Raw genomic sequence first — 27,431 nt, 5'->3', positions numbered from 1 at the left:
AGCTGATAGATCAACAGAAGCCAGAAAATTATATATGCACAACTAATTAATAATGGTGTACAATCTGATTACTGTAAGCACAATTTTTAAAAATCTGTCCAAACAGTTTATGCGAATAGCAACCTTTGTTCTCTCAGGCTTACTTGAGTGGAAAAAAATCCTCTTGAAGCTGTAAAAGAACTTGTGGTACAATATTGATTGGTTGGTAATGCAAATTAGCTTTGAGTTTACTATTCAAATGTGGAAAAATATCTTTGAATAAAAAAGTGAGACCCTTACTTCTGGCTCTGTGCTTCTTTTGGTGGTAGATTCCCTCAGACATACCTCCTTCATAATGACGGTGAGGATTATGGATTAAAAACCCATCTGTTGACCTTTACTATCATGCCTGAAATAAAGCTCCTAAGGAAAAAAATGTTAATTTCATTTGTAGGTAAGTTCAATAGACTTTCACTCCATCTCAACCACATTTTCCAAACCACTTGACCACTAAATATTCACTGGAGACTTTAAGGTCTTGGTAAAATGAGATAGCAATTTGGTAATAATTGATTTGAGGGCCAAGAAACAATAGAGGCTCAAAACCCACAAACCCCAAATCTATTAAACTATCCTGTTTTGAATGTTTACTTTAAAAAAATAAGCAAATGATTTAAAAATAGTAACTTCATATTTTATTGTATACCTTTGGTCTGAGAAAGGATTACATTGAATAATATAACAAAGCTTTTTGAAGACTCAAGATTTGAGCTGATATATTTTAGTAAGGAAAAGTTATTCCTACTTCTTAATTTGGTGAAAAATATTATCTATCCAAAAAATTAGCTGGGTTTGGTGGTGCTAAACTGTAGTCCTAGCTACTCAGGAGATGGAAGTGGGAGGATCATTCAGTGAGCCGAGACTGTGCCGCTGCACACTAGTCTGGGTCTCAGAGCAAGACCCTGTCTCAACAAAAAAGTTATTTATCTCTAATAAAAGTCCCAGAGATGTGAAAATATTAAATTTTAAATCATCAGTAACTAGATTCAAATTGCTTCAAGAATGCTAGAATTGACTTTATTGTATTGTCAATTCCTTTATATTGTGCCTTTTCTGGATTTTATAGCTAATAATTTGTCAGATTCAATTATGTTTTTTAATTTAATTTTCTTTTTCACTATACAACAAACTAGGTGTATTCCCACATTATTGTTTCATAGGAATTAATCTTTGTTTTCATTAAAATTATTCACTTGGCTGGATGTGGTGGCTCATGCCTGTAATCCCAGCACTTTGGGAGACCAAGGCGGGAGGATCACCTGAGGTCAGGAGTTCAAGACCATCCTGGCCAACATGGTGAGACCCTGTCTCTACCAAAATTACAAAAATTAGCTGGGTGTGGTGGTGGGTGCTTGTAATCCCAGCTACTCAGGAGGCTGAGGAAGGAGAATTGCTTGAACCCAGATGGTGGATGTTGCAGTGAGTTGAGATGGCACCACTGCACTCCAGCCTGGGCGACAAGAGTGAAACTCCATCTAAAAAGAAAACAAAAAAACTATTCACTATTTTTTAAATATGATTTTTCCATGCTCTGATTTCATCTCTTTTTTCTTTTTTCTTCTTTTTTTATTTTTTTTTAAAGATGGGGTTTCACCATGTTGGTCAGGCTGGTCTTGAACTCCCGACCTCAGGTGATTCACCTGCCTTGGCCTCCAAAGTGCTGGGATTACAGGTGTGAGCCACTATGCCCGGCCGATCTGATTTGATCTCACGACATGAGTTTAGTAATTATTTAGTAGCTAGAAAAGCTGTGCTATACACCCACATTTTCTTGGCCCTGATAGGCCTTTTAATCAATCCAATGTATACAATTTAATCCACATACCAGGCATTAAACAACAACAATAGAATAATAATAGTTCCTACTGTTTTTCCAAGACTCAGTAGGAGCCAAGCCCTGAACTAAATACATAACACATTATCTTATTTAATCCTCTATAATCCCAAGGAGGGCATTATTTTATTCCTAGGATGACACTATTACTATTACATAGCTACCATTTGTTGAGCTTAGTAGAAACTAAGTGCCGTACATATATCATTTAATCCTCACAACAACTATATTTTATTTACAGTTACATCAGCCATATGGTTAAAATGCTTGTTAAGGTACTGAAACACTTCCACAGTGGCCAGTGAAGAGCTGCTGCCCTGAGTTCCCCACGTATCCTCCACACCACACCCTGTTTCTCCAGTTGCCCAACTCTTCTGCTGGGGACCCCTCAACCTTGTCCTCCTCAAATTCAGAAGCTAAAGGGTTAACGCTGGGCACAGCAGGTGCTCGCAACATCAAGGGCAATACCAGAGTCCATTCTGATTGGTTGGTGTCCAAGATGTACCTGTTGTTAACTATTTTGGCTATTACCAGGAATGTAGGTATTACAGTTCCCATTTTGCAGGTGAGGAAACTCACATAAGTACACAGAAGTTAAGCAAGTTGCCTATGATCACCCACCTAGGAACTGTCAGAACCTGAATACAAACCCAGGTCTCTCTAAGGTTAGAATATTTTTCCTAACTAGTATAGCGTGCTAAAAAATGGAGAAAACCACCTGACTATTGATGGGACTTCCCAGGCGCAATGTGAATAGCTTTGGAACTCCTCTCTGTGTCTGACTCCTGTACGATGGATTTAATTCTTAAAGCTGTGAAAATACTGTTCTCTTAACTGGTTCCCAGACATAATAATGAGCATGCAAATACTGGATGGATGATGGGAATTGCTTTGCATTATTTTGCTCTCATTCTGTATTCACTAATTTAGCCCATGTTGTATTACTTTGCAATAATCTCTCTAGAGGTAAAAATTACCTTTTTCATTGTATGACTGTGTCACCAAATAAACAGCCTTGGCATTCAGGCTAACTGTTAAACACACCAAGAATGATAAGTTAAAAAGTAACATTTTAATGTACTTTTAAACTATGCTGACTTTTATATAATTTAATGCCTAAAATCCAAAGACCAAAGGCTGAAAATCTTTGTTGTTATATTTTGCTTCTCTACTTCGATGTCTCATCTGCTGTGTCTTTCCCTCCATTCCCAACAAAAAGCTAACCTCCAGTTTCATGTACATCCTGTCCGAGTCATGTACACAATCCTGTCCTTAATATTTAAGAAAATTCCAATGCTATGGTTATAGTACTGTGTATCTTTTTTTTTCTTTAGATGGAGACTCGCACCATTGCCCAGGCTGTAGTGCAGTGGCATGATCTCAGCTCACTGCAGTCTCTCTGCCTCCTGGGTTCAAGCAATTCTCCTGTCTCTGCCTCCCGAGTGGCTGGGACTAAGGCGTGTGCCACCACACCTAGCTAATTTTTTTATATTTTTAGTAGAGATGGGGATTCACCATGTTGATCAGGATGGTCTTGATCTCCTGACCTTGTGATCCACCTGCCTCGGCCTCCCAAAGTGCTGGAATTACAGATGTGAACCCACTCTGCCAGTACTGTGTATCTTTTAAAATCAGTAACTTAGACCAACACATGAACCAACAATTCTGCTGACTACAAAGCACACTTTTATTTAACAAAACGCAGCAAATTCCCAGAACTGAGTATGCCACCTCCCTTAGCCAAAGCAGGAAAATGTGACTAGGAGAAAAAGCAGAAATACTCTGGTCGTGGTGAAAGGGTAGGAGATAGAAGAGGCAGTACAATCTCTTGAAAATATGTCTGACATCAAGTCGCAGAGCCAAGAAATTTTCTTTTCCTTTTGTTTTTGTTTTTTTTTTGTGACAGGGTCTCACACTGCTGCCCAGGCTGGAGTATAGTAGCACAAGCATAGCTGACTGCAGCCTCGACCTCATGGACTCAAGGGGTCCTCCCACCTCAGCCTCCTATGTAGCTGGGACTACAGGCATGTGCTGCCATGCCTACCTAATTTTCAAATTTTTTTGTAGAAACAGGTCTCACTGTGTTGAAAACTCCTGGCCTCAAGCGATCCTTCTGCTTTGGCCTCCTGGTGTTAAGATTACAGGTAGGATCCACTGGGCCAGGCCAAAGAAGATTCCTAAATGGAGGCCTCAACATTATAGCTAAAGGCAGGCTGGCTCTTTGGGACCATATGTACCTACTGGTTGCTCTGATACTGTAAAATATATACTTAATTTTGTTCCCTATTTCCTGAGCATATAGCTCCTAAAATCCTTGGAGTCTCAGGAGTGTAAGAGTGTCTTCTGTATGCTAATGAGATTATATATATATACATACATACATATATATATGTATTTTTTTTTTTTGAGATGAGTCTCCGTCACCCAGGCTGGAGTGCAGTGGTGCAGTCTCTTCTCACTGCAACCTCCTCCTCCCGGGTTCAAGCGATTCTCCTGCCTCAGTCTACCAAGTAGCTGGGATTACAGGGGCCCGCAATCCTGCCAGCTAAATTTTGATTTTTAGTAGAGACAGGGTTTCACCACGTTGAGCAAACTGGTGTCGAACTCCTGACCTCAGGTGATCGCGATCTACCTGCCTCGGTCTCCCAAAGTGCTGGGATTACAAGTGTAAACCACTGCACCTGGCCTGTAGTAGCCGTTATAACAAATCAGTATGTGTAAATGTGTAGTATATGTAAGTATCTATTTCCCTGAGTTCCATGAGCCACTCTAGTGAATTAATTGAGCCAGAGGAGGGGCCCAAGGAAACCCTGATTTATAGCAGGTCAGTCAGAAGCACAGGCCACCACCTGTGCTTAAGACTAGCATCTGAATTGGAGTCTCATGGAACTGAGCCCTCAACCTGAGGATCTGATGCTGTCTCCAGGTAAACAGTGTCAGAATTGAATTGAATTGGAAAAACTGTACACATTTGGGGTCGCAGAAGTGTTCTGTGTTGTGAGAGTATAGCAGGAGAAAATGGGTTTGTTTTTTTCGTATTCTTACACTTGCATTCAAGTTTGCAGTAGGATTTTGGCTCTATCTGAGGCTCCGGGGGGACCAGCAGAGGAGTCAATCCCCGGCAGCACCAAGCAACCTCACCCCAAAGCAGCCGAAGGGATGGAATACCCACCTGCCGTCTCTCCTGGGCCCTGAGCAACACCTGGGGCCCTAAGGTTGTGGCTGCACAGCTCTTCAGTGATGTTTAATCCTGGGACTTTTAGTAGCATTTGGGAAGGAATGCAGTGTGCCTCACCATCACTTTTGCACAAATCAAGGCTGCAGGAAGGATCTGAACTCAGAAAGTTGTAGGAACACAGCTAAAACTGGAGATTTTCCTCACCATTCTACCCAAAGAGATCAGGATTGATGGGGAGAAGCCACGGTGGAAGCTATTTGATTGCTAAGGAGTGAAGCAAGCACAGTGTGGGAATCGCTTGAGGACCTAATGAAAGACAGAAGGGACTTGGAAGAGGAGGGCTGAGCCAGTGATGATTGTGGTATCCTCATTTCCTTGTGTCATTTTTTTCCTGGGAACCTCAGGAGTGTCTGAAAAAAATAAAAATGAGTCCAGCCAGGCATGGTGGCTCACACCAGTAATTCCAGCACTTCGGGAGGCCAAGGTGGGCAGATCACCTGAGGTCGGGAGTTCAAGACCAGCCTGACAAACATGGAGAAACCCCATCTCTACTAAAAATACACAATTGGCCGTGCAAATGAAGTCCGCTTTCATTTGGTGGTGCATGCCTGTATTCCCATCTACTTGGGAGGCTGAGGCAGGAGAAGTGTTTGAATCTGGGAGGCAAAGGTTGCAGTGAGCTGAGATTCCGCCATTGCACTCCAGCCTGGGCAATAGGAGCAAAACTCCATCTAAAGAAAAGAAAAGAAAAAATAAGTCCTTTTTTTATTGATGCATATCGAAATATATATAGAAGGAATGATATTTCTTAGATTTGCTTAAAATAATCTGCAGTTTCTTTGAATAGAACTCACATCAGTTTTGTTACGTGACTAAAGCCTGCGAATGCCGTTAGTGTTCTCCAGATCTTTCCATCTGTAAATTTATTTATTCCTTTGAGGGTCCTTACCTTTCTTCACCAGAGCCTATTTAGACCTTATTTCTGCTTCATGGATTTTGTCTAGTGTCCTCCACCCTTCAGTAGCATATGAACTATTTTCTACATTTGTTTCTTTTTAAAGCACACATACACACAAGGACAAATTTTGCTATTAAAATACACACCTGATATTCTTATCATAAAAGTGGAGTCATAGAATCTGAAAGCAGTTAAACTTATCAAATGCACATAATGCATTAAGCACAGAGTGTGATTGAGAGAGGCTAAAAAAAATCTGCCTTGAAGAATAGACCATTTAGTCAGAGGACAAAGGCATATAGAAACAACTATAACCACAATTAACATTTATTGACTTCTTACTATGTGTGCGCTTAGTACTTAGCTAAGTGCTTATGTGCAGTTAATCCTTGCAACTCCATGATAGGTACTATGTACTAGTATTATTCCTAAAATACCAAAGAGGAAACTGAAGTGTACAAACTTTAGTTAACTTGCTATGTCGCACGGATAGTAGCCTGGCATAGTAGAACCTAGACCCCAGGTCTCTCTGAAGCAAAAGCTCATGTTAGGCACAATTGCACGAAACTAGCAGTATCCTCTTCAATTGAGATTTACTCTGAACGTTGATTCCGCAGAGCAATATACAGCAAACCTTGCCTATTTGACGCATGAATGCGGTGATAGTTAATTTTATGTGTCAACGAGTCAAACATCCAAAAACACCCTGAAAGACCACCCAGAATAATGAGATTCATATTTCAATTGGTCGAGTAAAATAGGTCGCCCTCCACAATGTGGGTGGGTCTTGTCCAATCAGTTGAAGGCAAGAGTGGAACCTAAAGTCCAGCTAACGACCCTAGTAAGAGGGAATTCTCCAGCAGATCAATTGAGACTTCATTTGCATCGCGGAGTCTTCTGCTGCCTCTCTGCCTGGTGGCTCCGCACTGCAGATTTGGGCTTGTCAGTCTCCATCATCATGTGAGCTGATTCTTTATACTTCATCCCTTTCTGGAGAGATAGAAGGATACTCCTATTGGTTTTATGTTTTTGGAGAACTCTGACTAATACAATTGTATTCCAAGAAACCCAAGAAAGAAGGTAATATAAATTGCTACTAAATTTTGCAACACTGACATATAGTAATTTTATGGGAAAACGGTCTTTCCTTCCTATGAATCAGTTCCTGAAGTAATGTCCTTCCAAGAGTCATGAGCAGATGGTCCTACCTGCTATGTTTGATTCTGTCTTGGACAAAAGGCTAAAGGAAATAGGCTTAAGTTTTATCATCACCCTTTTTTCCAATATCATTCCATTGGTAGAAATGCAGACCTTCTGCTATTTCATGAAATAAAATTATTCATTAATTCAGTACACACTGGCAGACCCTATACTAGGCACAGCAAATAGTCTCTGACCCCAAGTAGCTCGGTTGGGAGCCAGACAAGCTGAAACGGTTACACTCTAATGTAACAGTTTACATAACACACCATAACTGCTGTGTTAGAGGCATGCCTCAAGTGCAGAGGGTACAAAGAAGTGGTGTCTTAATCTGTGGAGAGTCAGGAAGACATCCAGAAATAATGGTTTCAATATAAAAATGTATTTTGGTAGGGAATCACAGACAGATGTTTTTCTTTCAAACCTTCACCTAAGGCAAGCTCCACGTTGCATCAACACAAAAAAATTCCTATTCTCCCTCCTTTTTCTTTTTTTTTTTTTCTGAGATGGAGTCTTGCTCTGTCACCCAGGCTGGAGTGCAGTGGTGGGATCTCGGCTCACTACAACCTCCCCGTCCCAGGTTCAAGCGATTCTCCTGCTCAGCCTCCCAAGCAGCTGAGACTACAGACAAGTGCCACCACGCCCGGCTGATTTTTGTATTTTTAGTAGAGACGGGGTTTCACCATATTGGCCAGGCTGGTCTTGAACTCCTGTCCTTGTGATCCGCCCACCTTGGCCTCTCAAAGTGCTGGGATTACAGGCACTTTGATGAACCACCTCCCCCAGCTCTATTCTACATTTTTATTCTTGCTGCTTGGCCTTCTCTACCTAGGTATAAAACTGATACAGATTCTACTTTAATATCCATGAGGAACTCATGGTTTCCTAGGCAATTTCATTTTTTCTCTTTCTGGCCTTTATAGAGTCTCTGAAGGGTGGATTTCTGAGCAAAATTTTGCTGAATAAAAATATGTGTGTCCAAAATGGAGTCACAACCCCTTTTCTCTTGTCTTAGATCAATAATGTCTGCTTCTGACTCCAGTAGCCGATCTCTGATAGTGATTCATTTCTCCACTGGGTTTTCACACACTCGAACGCAATTAAGGATTTTGAAATTGCTCAAAATAGTTAACTATAAGCTCTTGTATTTTCTCCCTTCTCTGAATTAGTTTTACTTGGAAGCCAAGACTGAGAAGTCATTCTTTCTGGAAGAGAAAAGTGGCTATATGGAAGGAAGGAAGGAAGGAAGGAAGGAAGGAAGGAAGGAAGGAAGGAAGGAAGGAAGGAACGAAGGAAGGAAGGAAGGAAGGAAGGAAGGAGGGAGGGGGAGGGAAGGAGCGAAGGTGGGAGGGAGGGAAGGAGGGAAGGAGGGAGGGAGGGAAAGAGGGAGGGAACGAGGGAAGGAGGGAGGGATAGAAGGAGGGAGGGAGGGAAAGAAGGGAGGAAAAAAGCCACTGTGACCTTACAAGCAGCTCCTTTATGCCTACTTGCTCCATCATAAAGAAGTTTAATCACTTCAATGCCTGCTGGAACTAAACTGCTCTCAGAATGGACTCCTTGCCCATTTGTGTCTCCTGGAAACTTTCTTGATCCAATTGAAATTTCTACATTAGAATATTAATAGTGTTTTGTATGTATTGATAAGATAGTAGAAAATAAGCTGGGTGAGGTGGCATGCTCTTGTAGTCCTAGCTACTTGGGAGGCTGAGGCAGGAGGATCTCTTGAACCTGGGAGGTGGAGGTTGCAGTGAGCCAAGATGGTGCCACTGAACTCCAGCCTGGCAACAGAGCAGCACTCCAGCCTGGTGACAGAGCGACACTCCGTCTCAAAAAAAAAAAAAAAAAAGGTTAGGGTAGGTATATTTCATTTTTATAAAAGGTTCTGCCCCTCACTCTTCCTTCTTTTCTCTGGATGGCAACACCAAGAACGGAGGAGAGATTTTGAGCTGAGACAGATTTGTGACTTACTGGCTAGTGATACTCTAACCAGGGCGTTCCTGCGGCATCTTGGGGTTTGGAGAGCATGACAGCTTGACAAGACCTTGCTGAGGCTGAAGGGTGATGGCATACAACAAGGATCCGTTTCTTTTATGCAGGTGTCAGTGGCCAAATGGGATCCAATTTGAAGGGACAGAGCAGGCAGCAGCAGTTCTGGACATCATGTGAACCAGAGAGGGGTGTTGATGATGGGGTGAGACGTACCATAGTCCAGCTCTGGAAATGGGGCCAGCAGTAGCCAGGAGACAGTGAGGTCCACAGCCAGCTTGCTGGGGTTCAGAGCTGGGTTCCAACCCCACAGGGAATCAGAAGGGGGTACAACCAGGCACCAAGGGCCAGCTAGGAACCTGGTCATTTTTAGCGAAATTTCTATCTAAAATTTTAGGTGGATATAGTGGCTCCTTGGTGCTCATGCGGGCATCCAGGCTTTGCTTTCATTGTGGGAGCTCAGGGGAGCAGAGGAGCATCATTCCCGTGGGAGAAGCATGTAGGAATTAAGCTGAGGCTGGAAAGGGGTAAAGGTTTCAACCAACTGTGATGGATTTCACAGCTGGAGTCATTCTAGTTGGGATGGCCTGAGAACTTGAGAACCAGTGATTCAGAAAGGAGGCCAGTGATGCAAGTTGATGGTACACAGGAGAGATTGCTGTTAATGCTTTCCAAGGTCCCATGTAACATTTCTTTTTTTTTCTTTTCTCTTTTTTTTTTTTTGAGATGGAGTCTTGCTCTGTCGCCAGGCTGGAGTGCAGTGGTGCGATCTTGGCTCATTGCAACCTCCGCCTCCTGGGTTTAAGCAATTCTTTTGCCTCAGCCTCCAGAGTAGCTGGTACTACAGGCACCTGCCACCATGCCTGGCTATTTTTTTGTATTTTTAGTAGAGTCGGGGTTTCACCATGTTGGCCAGGATGGTCTTGATCTCTTGACCTCTTGATCCGTCTGCCTTGGCCTCCCAAAGTGCTGGGATTACAGGTGTTAGCCACCGCACCCAGCGTTTTTTGTTGTCGTTATTGTTGTTTTTTGTTTTGGATGGAATCTTGCTCTATTGATAAGATAGTAGAAAATAAGCTAGGTGAGGTGGTGTGCTCTTGTAGTCCCAGCTACTTGGGAGGCTGAGGCAGGAGGATATCTTGAGGCCAGGAGTTCAAGGCTGCAGTCCACAGTGATCATGCCTGTGAATAAGCACTGCCCTCCAGCCTGGGCAACATAGTGAGACTCCATCTCTAAAAAAGATTTTAGATACTCTATATCTCTAAAAAAAATTGATTCTCCTGCCTCAACCTCCAGAGTAGCTGGGACTACAGGCGCCTGCCACCATGCCTGGCTACTTTTTGTATTTTTAGTAGAGATGGGGTTTCACCATGCTTGCCAGGTTGATCTTGAACTCCCGACCTCAAGTGACTGGCCTGCCTTGGTCTCTCAAAGTGCTGGGATTACAGGCATGAGCCACTGCACCTGGCCCATGTAACATTTCTACTTGTATTTCATTGTCTATAATTTAGGCACATGGCCACAACTAGCTTCAAGAAAATATATTCTTTTATTCCAAGTGACAGTTTGCCCAGATAGAAATTGGGCTTCTGTTAAGGAGGAAGAGAATTGATAGATAGGCAATCGACACTTTCAATTACAATCCCTATATGCTTTGCAAGAGTATCGCCTTTGTCTTTTAAATCCTAACTGCCACTTACTAGTAACATGATCAGGAACAAGTTAATTAACTTATCTCAACCTCAGACCTCCCATCTGTAAAATGGGCATCTCACTACCTAGCCCACAAGTTTGTGAAGATTAAATAAAATTGATGTATGTAGCCTGGGTGCAGTGGCTCGTGCCTGTAATCCCAGCACTTTGGGAGGCCAAGGCAGGTGGATGATGAGGTCAGGAGTTTGAGACCAGCCTGACCAACATGGTGAAACCCTGTCTCTACCAAAAATACAAACATCAGTGAGGCATGGTGGCATGCCCCTGTAAACCCAGCTACTCAGGAGGTTGAGGCAGGAGAATCGCTTGAACCTGGGAGATGAAGGTAGCAGTGAGCCAAGATTGCACCATTGCACTCCAGCTTGGGCGATAGAGTAAGACTGTCTTAAAAAAAAAAAAGAAGAAGAATTAATGTATGTAGACTAAATACATGCTGCTTTCCTTTGTCATAAAGTTGGTCCTGCTTTTCTTTGGCCACATTCCTTTACCATTTTCCTGGTACTATTTTGATTCTTTGATCATGATTACTATGAGGAATTATCGTATCTAGGTCTTACTCATGCAGGCAAGGAGGAGAAACTGTTCACTCCAATGAATCCCAGGTTCTGTATTCTCAAGGAATGGAGTTGGTAGTATAAGGAAACATTACATGATTTGTTTCTATTTAACAACGATAGGTTTCCTCACAGCTTTTGAAGAAATTTACTAATTTTGGCCCAAATTGGCATATTTCTAAAGAGGGAGCCATAAAAACAGTTACACATGTCATCCTGAAAACAAAATTAAGGTTGTAATTTATTAAAAATAATTATGTTTTTGCTGGGCATGGTGGCGCATGCCTATAGTCCCAGCTACTTGGGAGGCTGAGGCTGGAGGATCGCTTGAGCCCAGGAGTTCTGGGCTGCAGTGCACTATGTCGATGGGGTGTCTGCACTAAGTTCAGCATCAATATGGTGACCTCCCAGGAGCAGGGGACCACCAGGTTGCCTAAGGAGGGGTGAACCAGCCCAGGTCAGAAACGGAGCAGGTCAAAACTCCTGTGCTGATCAGTAGTGGGACTGCACCTGTGAATAGCCACTGCACTCCAGCCTGGCAACATAGCGAGACCCCGTCGCTAAAAAATAAAAATAAAAAAAAATTACGTTTTTTTTTGTGTCTGCCCTAAATGAAGTTCACAGTTTATGGAACCTAAACACTGCAATTGCCTTATGTCAGCATTTTTCTCTTGCCATATGAGGTTCACCTGCTAGACCTCATTATAACCATGGACTCATAACTTTGGCTCCAGCTCTTGTTTGCTAGTGCAAAGTTGAACTTAGATTAGATGCGAACTCTTTGCCAAGTTCAGTGGTTGAGAAAGTCCCTTTAGAATTGCAGGATTTGCTTGTTCTCTTTTTGACCTCTTTGCATTTTCTTCCTTATCTTGGTAACCACAGAAACAGCTTGGAGAGGTGAAGTCGTACCAGGTCCATTTTTCACTGCATGGAAGACCATCAGTGCTTTGTCAATGACAATTTGACCCGAAAGGTGAAGGGTTGAACTGAGAACAGCAACTAGCCTGGCTTTGAAAGGCTGTTGGGAGCAAGGGGGTTATCATCCCTGCACCGTTTCTGTACCCACACATCCCCAGTCCCTTCAATTCTCCTTCCACAGGCCCCTGGTCCCTCCCCTAGGCAGTCACTCTCTCCCGCTTAGACTCCTTTGTCCCTATCTGCTTCCGTTGATCTGCCTACCTCTGCGTCCTCTCAAGGTGCGCAGTGAATGTGAACTTTGGATTATAGCAGTCTTTTTTTTTTTTTTTAGATGGAGTCTTACTCTGTCTCCAGGCTGGAATGCAGTGGTGCGATCTTGACTCATTGCAACCTCTGCCTCCCAGGTTCAAGTGATTCTCCTGTCTCAGCCTCCTGAGTAGCTGGGATTACAGGTGGGTGCCACCACACCTGGCTAATTTTTGTATTTTTGGTAGAGACGGGGTTTCATCATATTGGCCAGGCTGGTCTTGATTTCTTAACCTTGTGATCTCCCTGCCTCGGCCTCCCAAAGTGCTGGGATTACTGGCATAAACCACCGTGCCCGGCCTGGATTATAGCAATCTTTTGAGCAAGGGCACCTGATTCTCAATTTCCTGCCATGTATGAAGGAAATAAAACCTGCTTCTCAGAGATATTTTAAGGATAAAACGAGGGAGAAAGATGTGTTTATGTATATATTTCTAGGCATAAAGTAGGCATTCTGTAAATGTTGGTTTATTTTTCTCCTTGTCAATCTTTCTCTCCTCTGACATTTCCATGTTCTTTTTAATCTTGGAAGCTGTACTGCTTAGAGTAGTGCCTGAAGCAGCGACATTAGAAATGTCAGATCTCAGGCCCTCCCCGACACTTGTGTCTTAACAGTATCCTGGATGTTCTGTATACCTGTTAAAGCTTGAGAAGCAGCAATCCACAATAGACTCCTCACTTTTTAACCCACTTTCTAAAGGGGAAAGAGTAATGGCCAGCCCTGATTGCCTTGTCAGTTCCAGATGCTTCTTTTTTTTTTTTTTGAGACGGAGTTTCGCTCTCGTTATCCAGGCTGGAGTGCAATGGCGCGATCTCGGCTCACTGCAACCTCCGCCTCCTGGGTTCAGGCAATTCTCCTGCCTCAGCTTCCCGAGTAGCTGGGATTACAGGCACTTACCACTGTGCCCAGCTAATTTTTTGTGTTTTTAGTAGAGACAGGGTTTCACCATGTTGACCAGGATGGTCTCGATCTCTTGACCTCATGATCCACCAGCCTCGGCCTCCCGAAGTGCTGGGATTACAGGCGTGAGTCACCGCGCCCGGCTCCCAGATACTTCTTAACTGCACTTTCTTCATCCTCACTCTGAGACTAATGGCTCCTCTTTACCTGTGAAGAAATGGAGATGGAAGGAGTTAACTCCTTAGCTCAAGATTACCTACATCAGACACAGAAAAACAACTCTTTTTAATAAGCTGTAACTTTGATTTTGTTTTCAGTATGACATGCTTAACTGGTTTTAATACACCATATCCAGAAATATACCAGTCTAGGCTCAAATTGGTAAATTTCTCCCAAAAGTTGTCATGTAGCCAGGCACGGTGGCTCACGACTGTCATCTCAGCACTTTGGGATGCTGAGGTGGGCAGATCACTTGAGGTCAGGAGTTTGAGACCACCAGCCTGGCCAACCTGGTGAAACACCATCTCTACTAAAAATATAAAAATTAACTTAGCATGATGGCACAAGCCTGTAATCCCAGCTACTCAGGAGGCTGAGACAGGAGAATTGCTTGAACCTGGGAGGCAGAGGTTGTGGTGAGCCGAGATCCTACCACTGTACTGCAGCCTGGGTGACAGAGTGAGACTCCATCTCAAAACACAACAACAACAACAACAACAACAACAAAACAGTTGTCATGGAAAGGTTCAGGTAAGACTCTAACTCAGGTCTAGAACACTTTGTGCTACTCCTCAATCACCTGGCCTATTGGCTTTTGTTGCTGGAGAAGACTGAAATGGAAAGAAGAAGAAGAAAATTAAAAACAAAAAACTCTCTCAAAGATGGACACATAATAACATTAAAGGTAACCTCAGGTTTTAATGAAACCAATAGAGAACCACTTCTTTGATGAATGATTCCAGCTGTCCTCAATTCTTTTCCACGTACCTTGCCCTTTATTTGATATTGACATATATTGGGCACCTAACAATTGATAATAAAATGTTCCACATACACAAAGCAGTTAATTTTCAGCTTGGTTAGTGAAATGATGTATCAGTTGATTGCATCATCTAATCTAGTATGTGATTATGTTGCTTTGTTTATGCATTTTTTTTTTTGGAAGGGAGGGATGAAGGAAGGGAGGAAGGAGGGAGGGAGGGAGGGAGGGAGGAAGGGAGGGAGGGAAGGGAAGGAAGGAATTCAAGCAATGAGAGAGACATTGCCGACCTGGATCTAGAGGTTTACAAGTTGATTTCTTTTTTTTTTTTTTTTTGAGTGAAGGAAAGAAGAAAAAAATGAGTAAAGGAGAGGAAGAAAGAGGAAGAGAAAGAGGGAAAGTGAGTGGAAATATTGCTTTATTCTTAAAAAAAAATGGGTATTAATAATGGCCAATCAATGTTTCATTTAAACCTGAGTACGTGTGATGTGGTATTGACAAGAATGTATATTTTGTGTATTTGAAGTGGAGAGCTCTATAAATATTTATTAAGTTTACTTGTTCCGGATCTGAGTTCGAGTCCTTGATATCCTTATTAATTTTCTGTCTCATTGTGTCTACGTCTCTATGTATCTGGGTGTTAGGATCATTGGCTCTTGTTGTTGCATTGATCCTTTTACCACTATATCTTTGTTGCTTTAAAATCTATTTTATCCGATACGAGAATTGCAACTCCTGCTTTTTATTTATTTATGTATTTATTTTTGCTCTCCATTTGGTTGGTAAATCTTTCTCCATCCCTTTGTTTTGAGTCTTTGTGTATCCTTGCATGTGAAACAGGTCTGGATGTAACATGCTGTTGGGTTTTGGCTGTGTCTTTTGATTGGGGGATTTAGTCAATTTAAATTTAGGGTTACTGCCCTTTGATGTTAACTGGCTGTTTTATCCATTCGTTGGTGTAAATTCTTCTTTATGTTGGTGCTCTTTACTTTTTGGTATATTTTTAGAAGGGCTGATACTTGTTGTTTCTTTCTGTGTGTAATGCTTCTTTCAGAAGCTCTTGTAAAGCAGGCCTGGTGGTAATAAAATCTCTGAGTCCTTGCTTGTTCATAAAAGATTTTACTTTTCCTTCAGTTGTGAAGCTTAGTTTGGCTGGATATGAAATTCTGGGCTGAAGGTTCTGTTCTTTGAGGATGTTTAACATTGGCCCCCACTCTCTTCTGGCTTGTAGAGTTTCTGCTGAGAGATCTGCTGTGAGTCTGATTGGCTTGCCTTTACGGGTAACCTGACCTTTCTCTCTGGCTGCCCTTAGTATTTTCTCCTTCTTTTCAGCCCTAGTGAATCTAACGATTATGTGCCTTGGGGTTGCTCTTCTTGAGGAATATCTTTGTGGTGTTCTCTGTATTACCTGGGGTTGAATATTGATCTGCTTTGCTAGTTTAGGAAAATTTTCCTGAATAACTTCCTGAAGGGTATTTTCCATCTTAGATTCATTCTCTCCGTTGCATTCAGGTACACCTATCAAACGTAAATTTGGTCTTTTCACATAGTCCCACACTTCTTGGAGACTTTGCTCATTCCTTTTTATCCCTTTTTCTCTAATCTTTTCTTCGTGTTTTCTTTCATTAAGTTGGACTTTGACCTCTGATATCCCTTCTTCTGCTTGAACAATTCGAGTGTGTAAACTTGTGCAAACTTCTCGGAGTTCCTGTATTGTATTCTTCAGTTCCATTATTTCACTCATACTCCTCTCTAAGTTGTCTATTCTCAATAGGATTTCATCAAACTTTTTTTCAAAGTTCCTAGTTTCTTTACGTTGGGCTACAACATGTTCTTTTAACTCACCGAAGTTTGTTATTATCCATTCCCTGAAGCGATATTCTAGCATTGGGATGCACTCGTTCTCCATCAAGCCTTGTTCCATTGTTGATGTGGAACTGTGATCATCTTTAGAGGGAGAGGCGTTCTGACTTTGAGTATTCTCAGCCTTTTTACGCTGGTTTCTTCCCGTCATTGTAAATTTATCCTCCTGCCGTCTTTGAATTTACCAACTTTCAGATTAGGTCTCTTGAGTGGGCGTCCAGGTTGTTAGTTCCCAGAGCCAGAGCAGCAGCATTAAAACTGATGGTGCTTTTCTGCCCAGGATTCTCTTGTCTGGCTTCCTTCTTTTGTCCGTAGTGGGTGACTCTGCCTTCCTGGGGCTGCAAACCTCTGTCAGAAGGGGAGCCGGTCCCGCTTACTCTGCGCCTCTGCTCCGAGCGCTGCTGCACGGAGGTGCCATCACAGCCGCTGTGCCGGGCTCTGGTGTCGTGCTGGGGGCCCTTGTGGGTCCTCCGAACCTGTTTACTCTGCTCCGAGAGCTGCCGCGCTGAGGTGGCGGTGGAACAGCTGCACCGGCCACAAAAGTCGCGCCGGCGACCCATGTGATTCCTCCACTGGGGATCTTCTGCTCCGTGAGCGACCAGAATTTGTCTGAAAGTGTGGCGTCCTCTAGTTCTCCGCACCTTCACTGAGAGCTGCAGTCCCGAGATGTTAGCGATTGGCCATCTTGGATCGGTGTCCCCTATGCATTTTTTCAGTTGTATTTTTTCTCTTCTCCCAAGGCAGGCGATCACCTGAGGTCAGGAGTTCAAGACCAGCCTGGCCAATATGGTGAAACCCCATCTTTACTAAAAAAATACAAACAAACAAAAATTAGCCGGTGTGGGGGTGGCACCTGTAATCTTAGCTACTTGGGAGGCTGAGGCAGGAGAATCACTTGAACCCAGAAAGTGGAGGTTGCAGTGAGTGGAGATTGCACCACTGCACTCCAGCCTAGGCGACAGAGTGAGACTCCATTTGGAAAAAAAAAATTATTGTAACATTGTAAAGGCAAGGCAGCCCCTTCCTTTCTCCCTTTTCTCCTGCCTTCCTCTCCTCCTCCCTTTCTCCCATCTTCCCTTCCTTTCCTTCTTCCGTCCATATAATTTTGTAATGCCAAGGGGAAAAAAAACCCACTAGTATTTCTATTTCTGGAATGAGAAATGTAATTTAATTTCAGTTGATTTAATAATTTTAGTTTGTTTGCAATTAACAGATTACATTTTGTTAATGCTTCTGGTTTGGGCAAGGAATCTGTTCTGATGGATTTTGCTTTAGATCAGGAGACACTGTCTCATACTTTGTCTATTGCACTAACCTCAATGTCTTACATTTCTTGCTATGTTAATAGTAAACTCCCAAACTATGACTTTTGATATCAGAAAGGCATGAATACATTAGGTTTGGGAACCCCATGAAAATAATGAATTGGAAGTATCTGACGGAACCTTTTAAAATTCAGCAAAATGTTTGTTTCCAATGTGAATTTTATTAATTACACTAAGCATTCTATATGGATCAAAAGAAATAAAATGCACTTGACCCATGCAGAATATACCTCACTTTCTTCTGTACTGTTACTAAGCAGTAAGAGGTATGCTGGAACCATGGATTGATTTTTGATCTTACAGCGAGTTCTTTCTTAGAGGCAAATATTTTAACTTTATAATATTCTTAAATAGATCTCTTGATGTGCTCATGATATATACTCTAACTATAAATGCATCCCATATTTGAACTATCAGAATTAATAAACTGGACTGATTTACCCATTTTCCACACTTTTAAACTTAGTCTAACAAACAATATACCTAACTAGTCGGAAATGGGATGAAAACTGCTCCCCGTGAGGAATAACTTTTTAAAAACTTCTCCACTCCATTTATTCATTGATATTTACTAAGAAATCATTCTGTAAGAAGGGTCGATTATCTGGTTTTATCTCCACTGGACACAGATACTGTGCCTGTGAAAGTCAGGTAGTGTCCATTATTCTAGACAGAATCTGTCTGTTGTGGGAATGAATTGCAGTTCACAAGCTCAACTGTGCAGAAAATATCTCATTTCCAGCTGGGTGTGGTGGCTCATGCCTGTAATCCCAGCACTTTGGGAGGCTGAGGCCGACAGACCACCTGAGGTTGAGAGTTCGAGACTGACCTGACCAACATGTAGAAACCCTGTCTCTACTAAAAAAAAAAAAAAAAAAAAATTGGCCGGGCCTGGTGGCACATACTTGTAATCCCAGCTACTCAGGAGGCTGAGGCAGGAGGATTACTCGAACCTGAGAGGCAGAGGTTGTGGCGAGCCAAGATCACAACACTGCACTCCAGCCTGGGCAACAAGAGCGAAACTGTTTCAAAAAAAGAAAAGAAAAGAAAACATCACATTTCCTCGTTTTCCTTGAATCAACAGGAATCTGACTCTGAGCCCCCCTCCTGCAGTACAGGAAGAGAATTCACTGTCATGACTGGTCTTCTCGTGGCACCATGCTTAGATTCTGAGGGAACACTGATAGCTCTGCTTAGTGAGCGGTGGCTCATGCTGGTTTCTGCTGACGTGCCTGTGTCTCACCAGCAAGGTTTAAGTGCTTAGCTGCTTCTGGACCATGCCTGGGGTAGGAGAATTTTTGGGCATCCTGGGGGTCCGTTCTCTTTAGGCTCATGACAAGCCTTCCCTGGGAGATCTTTCCTCCTTGGTTTGGGCTTTATTCTAGACAGAATCTGTCTGTTGCATGGCTGTCAAGCTATGCATAGGCTCCTGATACTTTTCAGACCCACTGATTTCTGTCCCCTGTCCAGTCTCTAGAATCTGTGATCTCTCTCCCACTCTTAAAAATATTTTCCTCTGGGCCAGGCGCGGTGGCTCACGCCTGTAATCCCAGCACTTTGGGAGGCTGAGGGAGGCGGATCACAATCAGGTGATCAAGACCATCCTGGCTAACACAGTGAAACCCCGTCTCTACTAATAACAGAAAAAATTAGACAGGTGTGGTGGCACGCGCATGTAGTCACAGCTACTCAGGAGGCTGAGGCAGGAGAATCTCTTGAACCTGGCGGGTGGAGGTTGCAGTGAGCAGAGATTGTGCCACTACACTCCAGCCTGGGTGACAATGAGAGACTCTGTCTCAAACAAACAAACGAACAAACAAACATTTCTCTCTACTTCCCCTGCAAGACACACAAGGTTATGTCTTCTACGGACTTTGGTTTATGGAGACCAGAAGAGCCTCTGACTTCATATGCGTATGTTTTGAGCTCTGTAAAAATTCCTTAGGTAAAAAGTCACAAAGGACTTTCCTTCTTGCTTGAGACTGGAGGCGGATTGCAGGAGAATTGAACAAATTAGAATTTGGAGCCACGGGTGGTAGCTGACACCTGTAATACCAGCACTTTGGGAGGTCAGGAGTTTGAGACCAGCCTGGCCAACATGGGGAAACCCGATCTCTACAAAAATCACAATAATTAGCCAAGTGTGATGGCGCACACCTATGGTCCCAGCTACTCAGGAGGCTGAGGTGGGAAGGTCGCTTGAGCCTGGGAGGTTGAGGCTGCAGTGAGCCAAGATGGTGCCACTCCCTGTCTCAAAAACTATCCAGACACAGATCTATGCTAACTGCTCAGAGAGGCTTTTTAACTTGGGGTTTTATAAGGACAATAAAAGCATTTATGTTTGGTTAAGTCTACTTGAGCATGAAAACTCTTTGCCGTAAACTACGTTAAAGATAAATACACGATTCTCATAGAAATTTCCAGCACCTCCAGGAACTGGGAAGAACCTGGAGCCCGGGTTTAGGTTTGATCTGCATTCCTTTCCCTGTCGGGTTCTGTTGCTTGCTTTCCGTGTGAGTTTCACACTGACCTTGTCTGGGAAGGATGTCAGTTTGTTATAACAGCGACCATTTTGCATTGGGTTCTTAAGCCTTTGCTAGTGGATGCATTAAAGTTTTGATTCTTTGTAGAGACTTTATCCCTGCATTAGCTGAGGCAGATTGTTCTATTCACCAGGCTGAAGAATCCCAGGCATGAGCTGCACCTGGGAAACTGAGGGATGTTGTGTTCACCTCCTTCTTGCTCAAATCTGAGCACTCGGCATTTCGTCTCTTACTGCAGCTCATGGGGGCATTTTAAATTTCTTTCTTCTTCTTTTTTTTTTTTTTTGAGAGGAAGTCTCAGTCTGTCACCAGGCTTGAGTGCAGTGGCGCAATCTCAGCTCATTGCAACCTTTGCCTCTGGGGTTCAAGTGATTCCCCTGCCTCAGCCTCCCAAGTAGCTGGGATTACTGGCACCCACCACCACACCTAGCTAATTTTTTGTATTTTAGTAGAGACAAGGTTTCACCATGTTGGCCAGGATGATCGCCATCTCCTGACCTCGTGATCCACCTACCTTGGCCTCCCAAAGTGCTGGGATTACAGGTGTGAGCCACTGTGCCTGGCCAGGGGGCATTTTAAACTTCCTACGTTAGGTAGAGACATTTTTATTTGGTGTATGAGGGGAAAACAGATTCCAAAGCATTTCCTTTGTAATATCGTTAAACATAATTCCTGTTAGATATTCCAGGGACATAGCTATGTATCATTCTTGCTGTGCCACATATTACAGCTGCACTCACAGGAAATTCCTTCTTTAATTTTAAAAATATATACATTTTATTATATATTTTATGCCAGTGCTATTTGCCTTTTATTATGTTTTAGAAAAAAGCATCCAGATCTCTCCCTTTTGCTAATTTAAATTATTTATTAAATAACGCGAGAGCCTGGTTTATGAAGTCAGACACTGTTTTCTGTTATAAACCATTTATGGCTGTTTGGTCTTATAAACTGCCGGTTCCCTAGTCCCACTCCCCAGAGACCACCACCTTCAACTCTTAACAATTTCTTCTGGCTTTTGCTTCCACATTTGTATATAATATACTGTTATTTCTTAAAGTTTTAATCGACAGTGGGTTTTTTTGTTTTGTTTTGTTTTTTTGAGATGGAGTTTCACTCTTGTTGCCCAGGCTGGAGTGCAATGGTGCGATCTCGGCTCACCACAACCTCTGCCTCGTGTATTCAAGTGATTCTCCTGCCTCAGCCTCCTGAGAAGCTGAGATTATAGGCATGTGCCACCACACCCAGCAAATTTTGTATTTTTAGTAGAGGTGGGGTTTCTCCATGTTGGTAAGGCTGGTCTTGAACTCCCGACCTCAGGTGATCCACCCAGCTCCACCTCCCAAAGTGTTGGGATTACAGGCGTGAACCACTGCGCCCGGCTAATTGACTGTTCTGTGGAAGATGAAGATTTAGCTTGTTCCCCTACTGGACAGTGTCCCCCCAACCTTTCTCCCACTGTGGTTAATATAGTCGTGTCACAATTCTGGTTAAATCAGAGTTCAGGCTACATTATGATCGTCATGTGAGTGTGACAGGTGGTGGAACTGGAAGTTTTGAGCTAGGCACTGACATACAGTTGATATGAAATTCCAGTGTCAGTATTGGACCAAGAAGAAATTTCCAAACAAAATGTATAGCTATATACCCGTTTCATGATTCAAATAATTCCTTACCCATAAGGAAGGTAGGGACATATAAATAAAGTGAAGATTGGGAAAGAATTTTTGTCAAACAAATTTCATTTTTTTTTTTTTTCGCTCTTTTTACCCAGGCTGGAGTGCAATGACACAATCTCGGGTCACTGCAACCTCCACCTCCTGGGTGCAGGCAATTGTCCTGTCTCAGCCTCCTGAGTAGCTGGGATTACAGGCACGCGCCACCATGCCCAGCTAATTTTTTGTATTTTTTTTTTTTAGTAGAGACAGGGTTTCACCATGTTGACCAGGATGGTCTCGATTTCTTGACCTTGTGATCCACCAGCCTCGGCCTCCCAAAGTGCTGGGATTACAGGTGTGAGCCACCATGCCTGGCCCATGTCAAATAAATTTCATTGGTGAAGGTGTGCTGATTCCTAACTATTGAAGATGGGAGGAGGACCAGGCACGGTGGCTGATGCCTGTAATCCCAGCACTTTGGGAAGCTGAGGCGGACAGATCACCTGAAGCCAGGAGTTCAAGACGAACCTGGCCAACATGGTAAAACCCCATCTCTACTAAAAATACAAAAAAATTTAGTTAGGCTTGATGGCAGGTGCCTGTAATCCCAGCTACTAGGAGGCTGAAGCAGGAGAATCACTTGAACCAGAGAGGTGGAGGTTGCAGTGAGCCAAGGTCACACCACTGCCCTCCAGCCTGAGCAACAGATTGAGACTCTGTCTCAAAATAAACAAATAAATAAAGCTATGCAGAAAAGCTTCACATGCTGGGGAATCGCTGAGAAAAACACCCTTAAAGAAGTGGTCCAGGAGGCTCCAAGAGTGTGAAGCCAATTTATAATAGTACCATCTAAGTGAGAACATATCTGCCTTTCTTTCATGCCCTCCACCCCAACCTCAGGGCAGTTGAAATAGCAGCGAGGGAGGGAGGATGGAAGTGACTAAGAAAAATAAAAGCTGCAGGCACACTTTTTACCCAAAGGTTGCCAACCCACCTGCAAATGGCCCTGGCTGGGGGAGGTCAGGCAGGAGTTCCCCTTTTAAAAGGAGATTGATGAATTGATGTGTTAATTAATATAAACCTGGATTCTAAATTCTGAATCAAGACTGTGTGTTCTTTTTTTCCCTGATTCCCCCTCCTATGTGTTCTCTTTATTGATTTAATACCTCATTTTAGTAGTACATGTGTTCCAGTAGCTTTGTGTGAAAGAATTCATGGAGGTAAAGTTTTTGAGTAACATATATGAAGTGACTATTTAATCTCATACTTGATTGATAGCTTGACTGGATATAGAAACAGGATGGAAATAGTCTGTCTTTGGAATTCAGAAAGACTGACTTTATTGTCTTCTGTCTTCTAATGTTATGGTGAGAAGTCAGGTGTCACTCCAACCCTTGATTTTCTGTACGTGTCATGTTGTTTTCTTCGTGGAAGTTTTCAGTATCTTTCTGTATCCTCAGAGATTCTGGAATTTCACAATCACTTGCTTTGATGGCCATCATTTTTCATTCATTTTGCTGGGGACTAAGTGAATTATTTCATTCTAGAAAATCATGGTCTTCCATTTTTTACATTTAAAAAGTGATTTCATAATATTCTTCTCTTCCCCTCACCCCTTTTAACTGTTCTCTCTTTCTGAAACTCTTTCTGGTTAGATATGCTAGATTTGTCATCTAAGTTTCTAATCTTATCTGTCATATTCTCTACCTCTTTGCCACTTATTCTAGTGAGGGAGATTCCCTCAACTTTATCTTTAAATATCTATTGCGTTTTTAACTCCTGCCATCATATTTTTAATTTAAAGTAATCTTCTGTATTAGTTATTTATTGCTGTGTAACAAATCACCCCAAAATATAGCAAAGTAAGCCTTCAAATACGTATCATGTCTGTTTCTGTGGCCCAGGAATTCAGGAACAGCTTAGTTGCGTGGTTTGGCTCAGGGACTCCTGTGAAGTTGCAGTCAAGACATTAGCCAGAACTTCCGTCATCTGAAGGCTGGACTGGGGCTGGAGGATGGGCATCAGAGATGGTCATTTGCATGGCTATTGGCAGAAGGCCTCACTTCTTTGTTGTGTGGCCTTCTTTTTTTTTTGAGACAGAGTTTTGTTCTTGTTGCCCAGGCTGGGGCACAATGGCGTGATCTTGGCGCACTGCAACCTCCACCTCCCAGGTTCAAGTGATTCTCTTGCCTCAGCCTCCTGAGTAGCTGGGACTGCAGGCATGTGGCACCATGCCCAGCCAACTTTGTATTTTTTAAGTAGAGACAGGGTTTCTCCATGTTGGTCAGGCCGGTCTTGAACTCCCAACCTCAGGTGATCCACCCACCTTGGCCTCCCAAAGTGCTGGGATTACAGGCAGGAGCCACTGTGCCTGGCCTATGGACTTCTTTATAAAGCTACTTGAGCAGGCTCATAACATGGCACTTAGCTTCTTACAATTAAGTCACCTGAGAAAGAACAAGGCAGAAACACATGTCTTTTATATCTGTCTCTGAAGTCGGTTAATGTCACTCTTGTATTTGATTGTTCAAGAAGGCCAACCCTGATGCCGTGTGGGAGGAGATAACATAGGCTTTGAATTCCAGGGGGTGGGCATCAGTCTCTGGGCACCATCTTGGAAGTTGGCTGCTGCACATTTCCTGTTCTCCAAGAATTCTTTTTTTAATATGAGCCTGTTTTTGTTTCATGGATTCAGTGTTTTATCTTTTTTCTCTAAAGAAACTAATCAGAGCCTTTTTGAAATTAATTTATACTCTGCAGTATCCTCTAACACAGGAAATTGTGTTACATATATATGAGTCTCCAAATAGAAAATGGCATTTTTGGTTTTGTGTGATTTAGATTTGTATTTCAAATACATTAAGTGAGTAATCATGTATAGATCAATTTAAAAGCATTTAACCAGATGATTTAAAGGTAAAAATTATTTTAAAAGAAGAGAAATACACTATTTTTCCAGAGTGAACTGAATAAAAAATAATTTTATGCAAATTTTGTGCTGCTGAGATGCGTGTGATATAGGGTTTTATAAGTGATACCATGTTTTAAAAGCTGAAGTGCAGTGGCATGATCTTGGCTCACTGCAACCTCCATCTCCCAGGTTCAAGCAATTCTCCTGCCTCAGCCTCCCAAATAGCTGGGATTAGAGGCACTCGCCATCACACCGGCTAATTTTTGTATTTTTAATAGAGATGGGATTCACCATGTTGGCCCGGCTTGTCTTGAACTCCGGACCTCAGGTGATCCACCTGCCTTGCCCTCCCAAAGTACTGGGATTACAGGCATGAGCCACCGTGCCCAGTCTGTTGTTCACTTCTTTATGTTCATGAGTTATTATTTAACTTCCACTTATGAGTGAGAACTTACAGTATTTGATTTTCTGTTCCTGTGTTAGTTTGCCTCCAGCTTCACCCATGTTCCTGCAAAAGATATGATTTCATTCTTTTTATGGCTGCATAATATTTCATGGTGTATACATATGAAATTTTCACACATATCCCATTTGTCGTTGATGGGCATTTAGGTCGGTTCGACATCACTGCAATATTTGTAAAGCATCAGGTTCCATCAACAGAGTAAAAGGAACCCGATGCTTTACAAATATTATCTACAGTCCTCTGACAACAGAAAGGCAAAAAAATTTTAAAAAGGAACTTAGTTACTGGCCTTGAGAATGTTTGCTGATAGCGGAAAGTTTACTCTCTTGCTAATTCCAAGGAGCTTTTAAAAATAAATGGTCTGTAATTAAAACAAAGCATTGTGAAAAAGAAAAAAAAAATAAATGGTGTGGAAATTACCTATTGTTTATTCAGGAATAACCCTTATCCTTTTCTTAATTGATCAGCATTTTATTGGTTCTAAAACCCTTTGTCCTGTGAAGCTGGAGGCCCATGAAAAGCCTCCATGGTGTTCACTTTCATTCTCAAGCCACAGGAGTTGGGATTAGGGTAGGGTAATATTTTCCTCAATCTGCAAGCTTATTTGGTGTTTGAATTTTCCTCATAATTATCCTTGTCAAAAATCTAGCCAGGCACAGTGGCTCACACCTGTAATCCCAGCACTTGGGGAGGCCAAGGCAGGCAGATCACTTGAGGTCAGGAGTTTGAGACCAGCCTGGGCAACTTGGTGAAACCCCGTCTCTACTAAAACGACAAAAAAGCCAGTTGTGGTGTCCTGCGCCTGTAATCCCAACTACTCGGGAGGCTAAGGCAGGAGAATCGCTTGAACCTGGGAGGCAGAGGTTGCAGTGAGCTGAGATTCTGCCATTGCACCCAGCCTGGGCGACAGAGCCAGAGCCAGTCTCCGTCTCAAAAACAAAAATAAAACACACACACATGCACGCACGCACGCACACACACACACACCCACCCACCAAAAATCTGTCCAGTTGCTTCTAGAAAAGCCCTACAGATACCCAAGAAAGAGCTCATCACTTGTAAACATGTCCCTTTCTTCCTCTGCTCTTCCTTTTCTCTCTTTATTCTCTCTTCATTTCTTTCTTTTTACCAGCTCCTTATGACGTATACTGACTTTAAAAAATCTTTTTTTCAGGGCTACACAAACAAATCCAGTCTCTTCTACAATTCTCTGGAGATAAATAATTACTATCATTTTTATTCGTATCTCTCCATCTAAGATAAAAGAATCACTCCAGTTAAAAGTCATAGATTTCAAGCATTCTGTATAAAACAACATTAGCTAATATTAATCGAGTGCCTGCTATGTGCCAGACACTATCTGTATACCACTTCTAATCCTTACAACCCTGTCAGGTGCATTAATGGTAGCTAATACTTACAAAGCCTTTACAATCAACTCATCTAGGATCTGGTAAAACACAAGTAAAGGGCTCATGCTAGGCCAGGCGCAGTGGTTCATGCCTGTAAGCCCAGCACTTAGAGGCAGGCGGATCACCTGAGGTCAGGAGTTCGAGACCAGCCTGACCAACATGTAGAAACCCCATCTCTACTAAACATACAAAATTAGCCAGGCGTGGTGGTGCATGCCTATAATCCCAGCTACTTGGGAGGCTGAGGCAGAATTGCTTGAACCCAGCAGGTGGAGGTTTTGGTGAGCTGAGATCGAGCCACTGCACTCCAGCCTGGGCAATAAGAGCAACAAGAGCAAGAGCAAAACTCAGTCTCAAACAAAACAAAGCAAAAGGCTTATGCTAGAGGCTGACACATAGTGACATTCAATAACTATTAATGGCTGGCACATAATGACATTCAATAAATGTTAACTGTTACTATCTCCTATACTTCAGGAAGAATTTGGAGAACGTTCGACTGAACCACAGTGTTATACATAGAATTAACCTGGGGACCTTTTCTGGCTCCTGATGGGCTATTTCTCTACATTTGTATTAACCACATAGTTTGGTCCTTAAGCTGTTCAAAAGAGTGATTGAGGATCAAGGACGGAGGCCTGCATTTTTCAAAAGCTTCAGGTTATTCTGGGCCAGCCCTTTGCACAG

The 27,431-nt window shown here is 42.6% G+C and overlaps 1 long non-coding RNA gene across 1 annotated transcript; it reads left to right on the top strand.

Annotated features, from left to right (window-relative positions):
* Positions 1–313: 313 nt before the first annotated feature.
* LOC103788156 (uncharacterized) lies at positions 314–27,343 on the top strand. Its single transcript, XR_008476580.2, has 3 exons — positions 314–433; positions 14,911–14,966; positions 27,222–27,343. It is a non-coding gene; the product is annotated as an uncharacterized LOC103788156 (long non-coding RNA).
* The last annotated feature ends 88 nt before the right edge of the window (positions 27,344–27,431 follow it).

The sequence above is a fragment of the Callithrix jacchus genome, chromosome 15 (assembly GCF_049354715.1).
Source record: "Callithrix jacchus isolate 240 chromosome 15, calJac240_pri, whole genome shotgun sequence".
In the NCBI taxonomy this organism is placed as follows: Eukaryota; Metazoa; Chordata; class Mammalia; order Primates; family Cebidae; genus Callithrix; species Callithrix jacchus.
This window is presented reverse-complemented; position numbering and strand designations above follow the sequence as displayed.